This window comes from Stomoxys calcitrans, chromosome 1 (assembly GCF_963082655.1).
Source record: "Stomoxys calcitrans chromosome 1, idStoCalc2.1, whole genome shotgun sequence".
NCBI classification, from domain to species: Eukaryota; Metazoa; Arthropoda; class Insecta; order Diptera; family Muscidae; genus Stomoxys; species Stomoxys calcitrans.
This window is the reverse complement of record NC_081552.1, coordinates 76,387,365-76,401,873: the sequence shown is the minus strand read 5'-3', so window position 1 is coordinate 76,401,873 and position 14,509 is coordinate 76,387,365. Positions and strand designations below refer to the sequence as shown.

General features: G+C 43.2%; 1 protein-coding gene across 1 annotated transcript in view; it reads left to right on the top strand.

The window, feature by feature from the left end:
• LOC106082928 (uncharacterized) overlaps positions 1–14,509 on the top strand; it is a 120,586-nt gene that overhangs the window by 6,544 nt on the left and 99,533 nt on the right. The gene's annotated exons all lie outside the window — the stretch shown is intronic.

Below are 14,509 nucleotides of genomic sequence, written 5' to 3'. Positions count from 1 at the left end.
TTGGAGAGAAGTTTTTACATTGCATAGTACCTTAAAAATTTTTTCTGGTGGTCTCGCCAGGATTCCAACCTAGGCGTTCAGCGTCTTAGGCGGACATGCTAACTTCTGCGTATATAGAGAGAGTGTAATATAGAAGTATGTTCCTAATCGGTCTATAATCTGATACAGCTCCCATATAAACCGATGTCCCGATTTAACTTCTTGAACATCCAGAGGGCGGAATCGTTGTTGTTTATGTTGTTGCAGCAGTGTGTAGTGTTCTAACTTTCGTCTGCTTGGTTCTGATGAATATCCAGATCCAGGAACTCTGCGTCTAGGGTTGGGTTTCCAACATCCCCAAGTCACCCGGTGCAGATAATAGCAATGTTTTAATATTTGTCTTTCATGCGGATCGTAGCTAGCCTATCATCCAGCGGAGAAAATTGGACACAAGTGGTTTAAGCCCCCGGTTAACTCCAAGCCGAGCACATGTATACCCACTGTTGCCAAAATTGGCCATATGTGGGGCGATCCATGAAAATCTTGGGATTTAAAGTTGTACTTTTTGTCCGGATAAATATACAACATAAATTAAACCAAAAGATTTTTAAAAATGCTCAATAATTTTAACATTTATTTAAGAAAAAAAATTAATAATTTTTCGAGTTTTTTGCCTGTTATGGCGAAGATCTTTAAATTTTACTATTTCTGTTTGTTTCTCTTTCGAGACGAGCTCAATGTTCGGAGATGCAAATGGAAAAGGAAAGCCAAAGATAGCAACATACACCAACCACTATGGGACGCGTTTCGCCTTTGGTTAGAAGACTTTTCAACCATATTAGGTGTGATGACTTCAAAAGCCGTACGTTGGTTTGTTGTATTTGAAACGTATTAATAGCGAAAACGCATCTATGATACAATTACCACATTACCCACGCTCGACAACCCTGTCTATTAGCTGTACTTTACCCAATGCATGTATTTTTGTGTAAAGACAGACATTCTTTCTGTGACAAATTACACTTCTTCCTTACTACACATGATTTTGTGCATCTGTTGGAAGTTGTATTGATGGCTTCGAACGCTAAGACAACGGCAATCGCCCTCGCTGTTGCTCCGTGGGCCCAGGTTCGAATCCTGGTCGGGCTCTGACGAATTTTTAATTTTTCAAGGTTTTTGCCTGTTAGGACGAAGATCATTAAATTTTACAATTTCTGTTTGCATCTCCAATCATTGAGCTCGTCTCGAAAGAGAAACAAATAGAAATTGTAAAACAAATGGATATTAAATTTTAACATTGACTTAAAATATATTCTGTTGATAATAGCATATGTATGAAACTTACAAAACTAGACACAATCAGTTTTGCTACTCAAGAAAATTATTTCCTACCAAAATTTTGCCATTCAATTCGCCTGTTTGTTGAAATCACTCTACAGCCTTAAGTTTACAGATGGCCTATATCTAATTATAGCAACTTTAATACCGACCTCCTGATAAGAAATCTCGATTTCATAAAGTCGTATTTTTACTCAGATTTCAGTGAACAACCATGCCGAGTTTGGTTAAAGCGATCTCCCGATATAAGCGTTGAGCCATGAAATGCGAGAAATTTGCGCCAGTGAGTTGCCCGGACCCCTCAACATCTTAGTATGTATGCAGCTGCCACATAGCCCTGTGTTCCGATTGAATGCATTCTTAAAAAGCCGCATTTCTTACCCAAAATTTATACATTTTGAAAAAGATTCCTTAGCACTCGTACCAGTTACAGTCAATATAAGAATTCGAAATTCGAAGCAGTGCGATCCCTTGTAACAGTATATTGCCCGTCGACACCCATGGTTTTATTCAACACTTTTAACGAATATACAGAAATGACAAGGAGTGACTAAAATAAAATAAGTTATCCCCGGCTATTTTTTCAGTAGTTAACTTATAGAATGGTAAAACCAACCAAAATTGAGGTCAGCCTACTTTTTGTTTTCATTAACAATTTGGCTTTGTTAAGTGAAGATATTTCTAAGATAGTATCCGCCAATACAAAATAGACTTTGTAAAAATATATGTTGTTGTTGTTGTTGTTGTAGCAGTTTATTGTGTACTATCTTTCGTCTGCTTGACTCTGTTGAGTGTCAAGACCCAGGAACTCCGCGACTAAGATGGGGTGCGTCCACAGGGATCTGGGTCTGAGTCGAGTGGGTCTGGCCGGGCAGTTAAACAGGTGACGTGTATCGTGCGGTCCCTGGTTACAATCGGGACATACATCTTGCACGTCGGCATCAATCCTAGCTCTGTGGGAACTGAGGCGGCTGCATCTGCCGGAACGTAATTGAGCCAGAACCACTCTGGTTTGCCGGGGAAGGACGATTTCTTCGGGTGCAATGGGTGGCGGTCGTCGCAGTTCCACTGCGTGTCACAAAGTTGACGTGACCACACTGGCGCTGCATAACTTACCACAGACCGGCCAATTGCTTTGTACGTGGTCAACAAGGTTTCTTTGTCTGCACCCCAAGTGCTGCCAGCGAGTGACTTGAGGACCTTGTTTCTACTTTTGACTTTATTGCAGATTGCTGTGGCATGTGGGGAGAAAGTGTAGGAGCTGTCAAATGTGACGCCAAGTATTTTGGGACACTTGATGGTCGGAATCATTTCTCCATCGACCATCACAGTCAGCTCAGAATTCACCTCACGCGTATTTGTAGTGAACAGTGTGGCTGAAGATTTGGTGGCGGATATCTTCAGATTTCTTGCAGCGAAATATGAGGCAAGCTCGTTGAGGTAGACGTTCAACCTATCGCAGATGTCATCAATGGGTGGGGGGCCTGATGCCATGATCGTACAGTCGTCCGCATATGATACGATCTCTATGCCGTCTGGAGGAGGTGGGATGGAGGATAGGTAGAGGTTAAACAGAGCCGGAGATATCACCCCACCTTGGGGAACTCCCTGTTTCACTCTACGGTGTTTTGACTTCTTATCCCTAAATTCCACAAATGACTGGCGGCCACACAGATAATTCGCGACCCAACGTTTCAGGCCTGGCTGGAGGGACGTGTTGGCGATGTCCTCAAATAATTTGGCATGGCTGACCGTGTCGAATGCCTTCGATGGGTCCAGTGCCACGAATACCGTCCTATCACATGGCCTGGGTTGATTGAAGCCACGGCAAATGTGTGTGGTGATGGCATGCAAAGCTGTTGTTGTGCTGTGCAGTCTCCGAAATCCGTGTTGATGCTCGGCGAATGGAAATTCTCCTACGAGGCTCGGGAGGAGTAATGCCTCAAGCGTCTTAGCCACTGTTCGTCTAAAAATATATGTAAGGGGCTAAAGCTAAATCAAAAACATATTGTGATTATTTTTTATTTGTTACTTAATCTATTTTAAATGGTATGTCCTTGTAAATATGTATGTGTGTAAAAGAAATATAATATTAAAATTCTCTTTATGGAAAAACTAGAAAATCCCTGTTATGAGGTTACAACTACAGTGAAATTCTATATCAAACGTTAAATTCCACCGAGTTTTTGAATGCGTGTGTGTGTGTTTTCAAGTTATCAACATTTTGTACAACTAGCCTCGAATTCATTGTCTCCATTGAAGTAAGTTCTGGATAAACCTTTAGTTTCACTGGCCTTTATGGAAGCTTCAGTCTTAGTTCTAGTATTACAAAATGATTTTTTGCCATTTGCAGGTTCATCTGCATTCTCATTCTGGTTTCCCCCTTCTAGTTTTATTTCTGCTTTAAACTTTCTTATATCGTCTATAGGAACTTCCACGTTTGCTGTTGCTCTTTGCTGAGTCTTTGGTTTCCATTTCCATTTTTAGTTTATTCGTAACATCTGTATAGCTGCTATCGTTTAGGGATTATTTACATTTGGCTCCCTTACCATGTTTATGACTTTGATGCTTAAGTTTATGACTATGACCATGAGCATGTCCATGACCATCACAATGGTGATGATACTTTTTAGATTTTTAGACATGGGCATCGTAAATCGGTTAGTGACAACAACATTACAACATTATTTATCTGCGCAATCGGGATTCTGGCTTTGTATTAGACATTCTGTTGATGCACCTTCTATACCTGAAATTCAGGCTGTATGGTAATATAGGTTATTCTATGATCTTGAAAATAGGGACGCAAATCTTCGACAGTCTTCTCATAGAACTAATGACTTTTAAAAATTATGTGTTAAACAGGTGACGTGTATCATGAGGTCCCTGGTTACAATCGGGACATACATCTTGCACGTCGGCATCAATCCTAGCTCTGTGGGAATTGAGGCGGCTGCATCTGCCGGAACGTAATTGAGCCACTCTGGTTTGCCGGGGAAGGTGGTTTGCTTCGGGTGCAATGGGTCGCGGTCGTTCTCCAAGGACTACATTCACCCGGTAGCCAATTACCGCGTCTGCTACCGTGTCTGCATGAATGTTGTTCAGACCCGCTTGATCTAGAGGTTCTCTCTTGTAGCGCTGAACCTCACGCTCTAGACCGCTTCTGGGCGGTGGGTATCTATCCACAAGATGATGATTTGGATGGTTTCTGCGATAACAGCCCAAAAGGTATTGCTTAGACAGCATGTAGTTATGTCTTCGCACTGGTAGGACCTTTGTCTCCTGATGGAGGTGGTCCACATGAGAACTGAGGAGACAGCCCGTCGCAGTTCGGAGGGCGGCATTCTGACAGATCTGAATATTATTCCACTGCGTGTCACAAAGTTGACGAGACCACACTGGCGCTGCATAACTTACCACAGACCGGCCAATTGCTTTGTACGTGGTCAACAAGGTTTCTTTGTCTGCACCCCAAGTGCTGCCAGCGAGTGACTTGAGGACCTTGCTTCTACTTTTGACTTTATTGCAGATTGCTGCGGCATGTGGGGAGAATGTGTAAGAGCTATCAATTGTGACGCCAAGTATTTTGGGACACTTGATGGTCGGAATCATTTCTCCATCGACCATCACAGTCAGCTCAGTATTCACCTCACGCGTATTTGTAGTGAACAGTGTGGCTGAAGATTTGGTGGCGTATATTTTCAGATTTCTTGCAGCGAAATATGAGGCAAGCTCGTTGAGGTAGACGTTCAACCTATCGCAGATGTCATCAATGGGTGGGGGGCCTGATGCCATGATCGTACAATCGTCCGCATATGATGAAGTGGAATGGAGGATAGGTAGAGGTTAAACAAAGCCGGAGATATCACTCCACCTTGGGGAACTCCCTGTTTTACTCTACGGTGTTTCGACTTCTTATTCCTAAATTCCACAAATGACTGGCGACCACACAGATAATTCGCGACCCATCGTTTCAGGCCTGGCTGGAGGGACGTGTTGGCGATGTCCTCAAATAATTTGGCATGGCTGACCGTGTCGAATGTCCAGTGCCACGAGGACCGTCCTATCACATGGCCTGGGTTGATTGAAGCCACAGCAAATGTGTGTGGTGATGGCATGCAAAGCTGTTGTTGTGCTGTGCAGCCTCCGAAATCCATGTTGATGCTCGGCGAATGGAAATTCGAGGCTCGGGAGGAGTAATGCCTCAAGCGTCTTTGCCACTGGTGAGAGAAGGGAGATCGGTCTGTACGACTCCTCCAAACTCGGGTCTTTTTCAGGCTTCAGTAGCGGGATCACTCTGCCCATTTTCCAGACATCGTTGAGGACAGTGGTGAGGTACTCAACTCCAGGTGAATCCAGATTCTTCAGCATCAATGTAGAGATTCCGTCGGTGCCCAACGCCTTGGAAGATTTGGCGCCACGGATGACATTCGTAACTTCGCCCACGGTAAATTGTGATGGCTGTTCATCGACTCGGAGTCCACGAATACGGCGAATGGTTCTCCTCCTTGCCCTGTCTCTCTCGGGATGCACAATAAATTGACGGTTGAACAACCTGGCGCATCTCTTCGGATCAGTCACGGTTATCTCGCCAAAAGTGACTGAGGTCCTGTCGTCCCGTCTACCGGGGTTCGAGAGTGACTTAACAGTGGCCCACAGTTTGCCTACACCGGTGCCTAAGTTACATTGCTCCAAGTGTTCCAGCCACAAATTCCTTATTTCCTTATTTCCAGATTCAGCTCGCTGATTCCGGGGTTGGCGGGGTCCATAGCACGAATCCCATCACACTCGTCTGCGAGTACCACTGCTTGCGCCAGGAAATTGGGTCGCACTTGGGGTATTTGACCGGCTGGTATAAAGCGAGCGGCTCCTGCGTTAATGACGTCTCGGAATTTCCTCTCGGCCACAAGCACACCAGAGGGGGGTGGCAGTTCACTGAAACGGCGATTGGTATACTTTCTGAAGCCAGTCCAATCGGCCTTCTTATAATTGATAAACGTCCGGCGCTCAGAGGTTAGGAAGTCGGGTGGTCGGTCGATGGTGAGAATTATGGGGAGGTGGTCTGACCCCAAAGAGATGACGGCTTGCCAGGAGACGTCACTCAGGAGATCAGGGGACGCAATTGAGATGTCTGGCAAGCTGCTGCACCTCCTCACCGTGCAAAACGTGGAGCTATCTATCTGCTCTGCCAAAGCTATGCCACGCTGGTCGTTACCTAGGGGAGAATGCCATGACGTGCGATGCGCATTAAAATCTCAATCCCCCACCTCCATTCCTTGAGCGATCCTTACGTAGCATTGTAACCGTGACAACTGTGCAAGCTGCAGGTGTTGGTCAGCTTTGTCTCCTGGATCGCTGCGACCGATATGCTCTTCCGACTCATAAAGTCTACGTTCTCATCGATCTTGCCACGCAGTCCGTTGCAGTTTAACTGCAAGAACGATACGCTTCCCGGCACTGGCCTGGCAATAGTAGGGCTAGGATGCTGTCGTTGCATAAATTGACGTACGGGAGAGGTCGGGGGGTCACATAGTCAGACGACGAGGACGCCGAAGGCGACGCTTATGACCCACTGCTGGCTATGTTCGCACAGCACTTTGCGACATAGCCAGTATGACTATACTCCCGTAGTTAAGATAGGCCAGAGCAAGAACGGAAATGTACCCACTCCATGCACCGGTTACACCTCACCGACACCGACCGATGATGAAGGCGGTTCTGGCAAACCGAACAGAACCATGGTCCGGGTTCTTTTTTTTTTCAATCCCGGCACGGACCAGAAGCATGCGGAGAAGGCACTCCGGGATGTGCCTCTCCCATGACGAAAAAAGACGAACACGTACACTGAGGCGGCAGCCCTTGCCGATGAGGATTCAATTGGGTCAATCCGGTGCGTACAACCGGCTGCCATGGGATTGATTGCCAGACCCACTCGACTCAGACCCAGATCCCTGTGAACGCACCTCATCTTAGTCGCAAAGTTCCCGGGTCTTGACACACAACAGAATCAAGCAGACGAAAGATAGAACACAATAAACTGCTACAACAACAACAAAAATTATGTGTATTGTAGCGATGTAACTGTGTGAAGATAATTGCCATATATGAAGATCATGATAGCTGACAATTTGGGGGAATTTAGTCACTAGATTGCTCTCAAAATGGTCCATATCAATACTGCCGAGAATTGTCTGTAGTAACATCGTACAGGCTTCTTTCACTGAAAGTACAAAAAAAATTATCAAAAAGTAAGCAAAAAATTTGTGTTTTAAAAATATGTTTTTTTTTATACCCTCCACCATAAGATGGGGGGTATACTAATTTCGTCATTCTGTTTGTAACTACTCGAAATATTCGTCTGAGACCCCATAAAGTATATATATTCTTGATCGTCGTGAAATTTTATATCGATCTAGCCATGTCCGTCCGTCTGTCCGTCCGTCCGTCCGTCCGTCCGTCCGTCTGTCTGTCGAAAGCACGCTAACTTCCGAAGGAGTGAAGCTAGCCGCTTGAAATTTTGCACAAATACTTCCTATTAGTGTAGGTCGGTTGGTATTGTAAATTGGCCATATCGGTTCATGTTTTCATATAGCTACCATATAAACCGATCTTGGGTCTTGACTTTTTGAGCCTCTAGAGTGCGCAATTCTTATCCGATTGGGATGAAATTTTGCACGACGAGTTTTGTTATGACATCCAACAACTGTGCCAAGTATGGTTCAAATCGGTCCATAACCTGATAAAGCTGCCATATAAACCGATCTTGGGTCTTGACTTCTTGAGCCTCTAGAGTGCGCAATTCTTATCCGATTGGAATGAAATTTTGCACGACGAGTTTTGTTATGACATCCAACAACTGTGCCAAGTATGGTTCAAATTGGTCCATAACCTGATACAGCTGCCATATAAACCGATCTTGGGTCTTGAATTCTTGAGCCTCTAGAGTGCGCAATTCTTATCCGATTGGAATGAAATTTTGCACGACGTGTTTTGTTACGATATCCAACAACTGTGCCAAGTATGGTTCAAATCGGTCCATAACCTGATATAGCTGTCATATAAACCGATCTTGGGTCTTGACTTCTTGAGCCTCTAGAGTGCGCAATTCTTATCCGATTGGAATGAAATTTTGCACGACGTGTTTTGTTGCGATATCCAACAACTGTGCCAAGTATGGTTCAAATCGGTTCATAACCTGATATAGCTGTCATATAAACCGATCTTGGGTCTTGACTTCTTGAGCCTCTAGAGGGCGCAATTCTTATCCAATTTGAATGAATTTTGACACGTAGTATTTTGTTATGATATCCAACAACTGTGCCAAATATGGTTCAAATCGGTTCATAACCTGATATAGCTGCCATATAAACCGATCTGGGATCTTGACTTCTTGAGCCTCTAGAGGTCGCAATTATTATCTGATTTGCCTGAAATTTTGTACGACGGATTCTCTCATGACCATTAACATAAGTGTTTATTATGGTCTGAATCGGTATATAGCCCGATACAGCTCCCATATAAATCGATCTCTCTATTTTACTTCTTGAGCTCACAAAGGGCGCAATTCTTATTCGAATTGGCTGACATTTTACACAGGTCTCCAACATATAATTTAATTGTGGTCCAAACCGGACCATATTTTGAAATCGCTCTAATAGCAGAGCAAATCTTTTCTTATATCCTTTTTTGCCTAAGAAGAGATGCCGGGAAAAGAACTCGACAAATGCGATCCATGGTGGAGGGTATATAAGATTCGGCCAGGCCGAACTTAGCACGCTTTTACTTGTTAAGTAATACAAATTGTTCAGACATTGCTTAAGATTTTTAGGTATTTGCAAATTTAAATATTTTCAGTGCAGGTCAGATGTTTGAATAGAATTGCTGTGCAAAGTTGTACAGGATAACTTTCCGTCGATATCATATGTTATAACTGAAAATAATAACCGATCCATTGTTTGTTAACATTGTTAAACAAAATTATGCGACTACATCGTGAAATATATTTTTGCAAATTGAAATATTTTCAGTGCAGATCAGATGTTCTGAATAGCATTGCTGTGCAAAGTTGTATTGGGAATACTTCCCGTCGATATCATATGTTATAACTGATAATAATAACCAATAATAAGAATCGATCGACCCATCCTAGTCGCATAGTTCCTGGATCTGGATACTCAACAGAATCAAGCAGACGAAAGTTAGAACACAACAAACTGAAACCTGTTTGTCCTTTTTTCGTCATGGGAGATGCACATCCCGGAGTGCCTTCTCCGCACGATTCTGGTGTAATCGGTGCATGGAGTGGGTACATTAACGATCTTGCACTTGACTAACATCACTACGGGAGTATAGTCATACTGAATATGTTCCAAGGTGCTGTGCGAACATAGACAGTAGTGGGTCACAAGCGAAATCGTCGTCGTCTTCTGCATCCTCGCCGTCGGGCTATGGGATCCCGCAGCCGATCGTTTTATACCAGTGCGGCCCAATTTCCCGGCGCAGGCAGTGGTACTCGTAGACGAACATGATGGGATTTGTTGTACAGGCCCCACTAAACCCAGAATCAGCGAGCTGAATCTGGAATTGAACAGGGTAGTCAACGTTCGTTGAATTTGTGGTTTGAGTAACTTAGGCACCGGTTTAGATAAGCTGTGGTCTACTGTTAAGTCACTCTCGAATCCCGGTAGACAGGATGACGGGTGCTCAGTGACTTTTGGCGACGTAACCATGACTGATCCGAAGAGATGCGACAGGTGGTTCAACCGTCAATTTATTGTGCACCCCGAGAATGACAAGGCAAGGAGGAGAGCCATTGGCCGTATCCGTGATCTCCGAGCCGATGGACAGCTATCACAATTTACCATGGGGGAAGTTACGAATGTAATCCGTGCGCCAAATCATCGAAGGCGTTGGGCCCCGACGGAATCTCTACACTGATGTTGAAGATGTGTACTTTACTACAGCCCTCATCCTGTCTTTGAACTCATATAGTTCCCGATGCCTGGAAAATTGGCAGAGTGATCCCGCTACTGAAGCCTGGAAAGGATCCGAGATTGGGTGAGTCGTACAGACAGCAAAGACGCTTGAGCCATTACTCCTCCCGAGCCTCATAGGAGAAATTCCATTCTCCGAGCATCAACATGGATTTCGAAGATGTTATAGCGCAACAACTGCTTTGCATTCCATCACAGCACACATTTGCTGTGGCTTCAATCAGCCCAGGCCATGTGATAGGACTGTCCTCATGGTACTGGACCTATCGAAGGCAGTGATGACATCGCCAACACCTCTCTCTAGCCAGGCCTGCAACGCTGGGTCGCGAATTATATGTGTGGTCCCCAGTCATTTGTGGAATTTAGGGATAAGAAGTCGAAGCACCGTAGAGTGAAACAGGGAGCACTGTTTATCCTCTACATATCCTCCATCCCATCCCCTCCAGACGGCATAGAGATCGTATCATATGCGGACGATTGTAAGATAATGGCATCAGGCCGTCCAACCATGGTTGACATCTGGAAAAGGTTGAACGTTTACCTCAACGAACTTGTCTCATATTTCGCTGCAAGAAACCTGAAGATATCTGCCACCAAATCTTCAGCCACATTGTTCACTTCAAATACGCGTGAGGTGAATGCCGAGTTGACTGTGATGGTCGATGGAGAAATGATTACGACCATCAAGTGTCCCAATATATTTGGCGCAACATTTGGCAGCTCTTTCACATTCTCTCCACATGCCACAGCAATTTCCGATAAAGTCGGAGTAGAAACAAGGTTCTGAAGTCATTTGCCGGCAACACTTGGGGTGCTGACAAAGAAACCTTGTTGACCATTACAAAGCAATTGGCCGGTGTGGTCTCGTCAGCTCTATGACACGCAGTGGAATAATATTCAAGTCAATGCCGCCGAACTGTGACGGGCTGTTTCCCCAGTTCTCATATGGACCACCTCCATCAGTAAACAAAGATCCTACCAGTGCGAATACATAACTACATGCTGTCTATGCAATACCTTTTGGGCTGTTATCGCAAAGACCATGCAAATCATCATATTGTGGATAGATATTCACCGCCCAGAAGCCTTAAGGTAGATCTACATGATCTAGAGCGTGAGGTTCAGCGCTACAAGATAGAACCTCTAGATCAAGCGGCATATCAAGTAGCAGATGTGGTAAATATCTATCGGTGAATGTAGTCCTTGTAGTCCGACCGGCTCCCATTGCACGTGAAGAAATTGACCTCCCCCGTCAAACCAGGGTAGTTCTGACCCAATTACGTTCCAACAGATGCAGTCGCCTCTACTCCTAAAGGGCAAGGGCAAAAACATAATATAATAATAATAATCGATAATAATGTAGTTCGATCGGGATAACATTTGGACAGAGTCTGGGATTCACTAAACACCATTTAATAGAACATGTAGTTCGATCGGGATAACATGGGAATTTAACTAAATGACTATGACAGTAGAGATCGAATCTTATGTTGGTATAAGGATTCTAGTATCTGGGTCGCGTCCTGCCGTCCTTCCGTTCAGCCGGACATATAAATCTCGACATTAGAGGTCTGATATAAATTGTCTTTTGGGCCTTAGCGTTAGGAGGACCGACCCTCTCAACCCAATACAACAACACAAAACTCTCATGTAGGACGACCGAGAATATATTGTACTCAAATGAAAGGACGTTTCAGAGAGCAATCCCCCTTCCCCTATCCTACCCAAAATAAAGGGTGATTTTTTTGAGGTTAGGATTTTCATGCATTATTATTTGACAGATCACGTGGGATTTCAGACATGGTGTCAAAGAGAAAGATGCTCAGTGTGCTTTGACATTTCATCATGAATAGACTTACTAACGAGCAACGCTTGCAAATCATTGAATTTTATTACCAAAATCAGTGTTCGGTTCGAAATGTGTTCATTCACCGTAACGTTGCGTCCAACAGCATTTTTGAAAAAATACGGTCCAATGATTCCACCAGCGTACAAACCACACCAAACAGTGCATTTTTCGGGATGCATGGGCAGTTCTTGAACGGCTTCTGGTTGCTCTTCCCTCCAAATGCGGCAATTTTGCTTATTTACGTAGCCATTCAACCAGAAATAAGCCTCATCGCTGAACAAAATTTGTCAAAATTTGAACACATTTCGAACCGAACACTGATTTTGGTAATAAAATTCAATGATTTGCAAGCGTTGCTCGTTAGTAAGTCTATTCATGATGAAATGTCAAAGCATACTGAGCATCTTTCTCTTTGACACCATGTCTGAAATCCCACGTGATCTGTCAAATACTAATGCATGAAAATCCTAACCTCAAAAAAATCACCCTTTATAAGGATAAAAAATAATATATGAAGGCCGATCAGGATAGAATAGAAGAGCAATAAAGGGTCTTTGGTTATACAGTACACTTATTACCCTCAAATTGGGATAGACACAGGAGGACCCGCCGATCTTTAAAACTGCGATATACCAAGTGGTACCTTTGAAATATGATTTTGAATGTAGATAACCAATACAAAAAAAATAATAAGTGTGGATCTGAACAATACCTCTAGTCCTGAAAACTTTGATCGCCACCTTCGAAGTTCAGCCGGACATGTAGATCTCGACATTAAAGGACTAAAATAAATTGTCTTTTGGGTCTTAGTGTCGGGGGGACCGACCCTCTCCTCCCAATAAAAACAACACCAAACTGTCATGTACGACGACCGAACATATATTGTATTCAAATGAAAGGACGTGTCAGAGTTCATTCGCCCTCCCCCCATCCTACCCAAACATAAGGAATTAAAAATAATAAATTACCAGGGTAAAAAAGGAGAGCAGTAAAAGGTCTTTGATAGGAGTATACATACAGTTCTAATTCTCAAATTGGGACAGACACAGGAGGACCTGCGGATCTTTAAAAATGTGGTATCCCAAATTTTAGCTTTGAAATATGATTTTGAATGTAGATAATCAATAAAAAAATTAATTAGTGTGGATCTGAACAAGACCCGTAGCCCTAAATTTCGCCACCTTCAAATTGCTTAACATTATGGGGAGTTGAGTGAAGTTTCTTACCGGGAGTAGTGACATAGTTAACCGGCTCTTACTGTTTCCGTGCCAGCTGCTGTTTTCGGCCCTCAAGCTCATCCAACTGTTCTTCGGAATATAAGATTGAAAGTGGACATCAGGCAGTGGTAAAGAATTTTCATTTTCACTGTTTCTCCAGAAATTACTTTTAAATAATCTAATGTTCACAAAAATGACTGGTAAGTGATGAAATATAAAATAACTCAAAAGTTAAAGGAGCTGTGACTATTGTTGATGAAAACAGCTGTGTTTACTCTTTCTGACAAATATTGGGTTTCTATAAAGTTGCCACACTCACATTGTTTTGTATGTCACCAATTCATAATTTAAAAATAAGAAAAAGAGCTGTTCCCATCCGTTACAAATTTAAATTTATCGCTTAACAATTCTTAAAAGCGCCTAAAAGTATGTCAACTCCACTAGTTAAGTCGCCATTTACATGTACTAACACAGTGGGACGAGTCGAGCAAATGTTAAACGTAAATTAATGGAAACTTCGCCGGATAATGCCGCCATGGTAGGAAGCTTTTCCACTTTAGAACTCTTGAATATGATGCAGCAGTCCATGTCAAAGCTATTGGACGAGAAATTGGAAAATCTGCCCACAAAAATAAATATACTTGACATAAAAGCAGCATGGAGGGTGTTACAGAGGACATAAAGCGTTTAACAACTGAGAATGAGGTACTAAAAACAGAGTAAAAAATTGCAAAGGTTAGAAGATCAATTAGGATGGACCAAGCTTACTATACGAGGATTACCAAACCAAAAAGCGTTATATGGGGATGTTAACAAACTCTTTCGGCAAAATCTAAAGATGAATTTTGAGCCAGAAATCGAAAGTATAAAAAAGTTGCATGAAATTAACGACAAAATGACTGTCTTAGTGGAACTAAAATCGGCTAGAACGGTGTCGGAAGTCTTTAAATGTACAAAGTTATTGGCTGGCTCATCGATATTTATAGAACGAGATTTAGGTGGTGTACGTTTGCAATGAAAGAAGATGATGTTGCTAATAAAAAAGGACCTACAAAAGCTGAATAGAGAAAAGAGGATTGGTGCACGAGGTGAATAGCTTGTGGTTGAAGGAAGAACCTTTTACTGGAATGCTG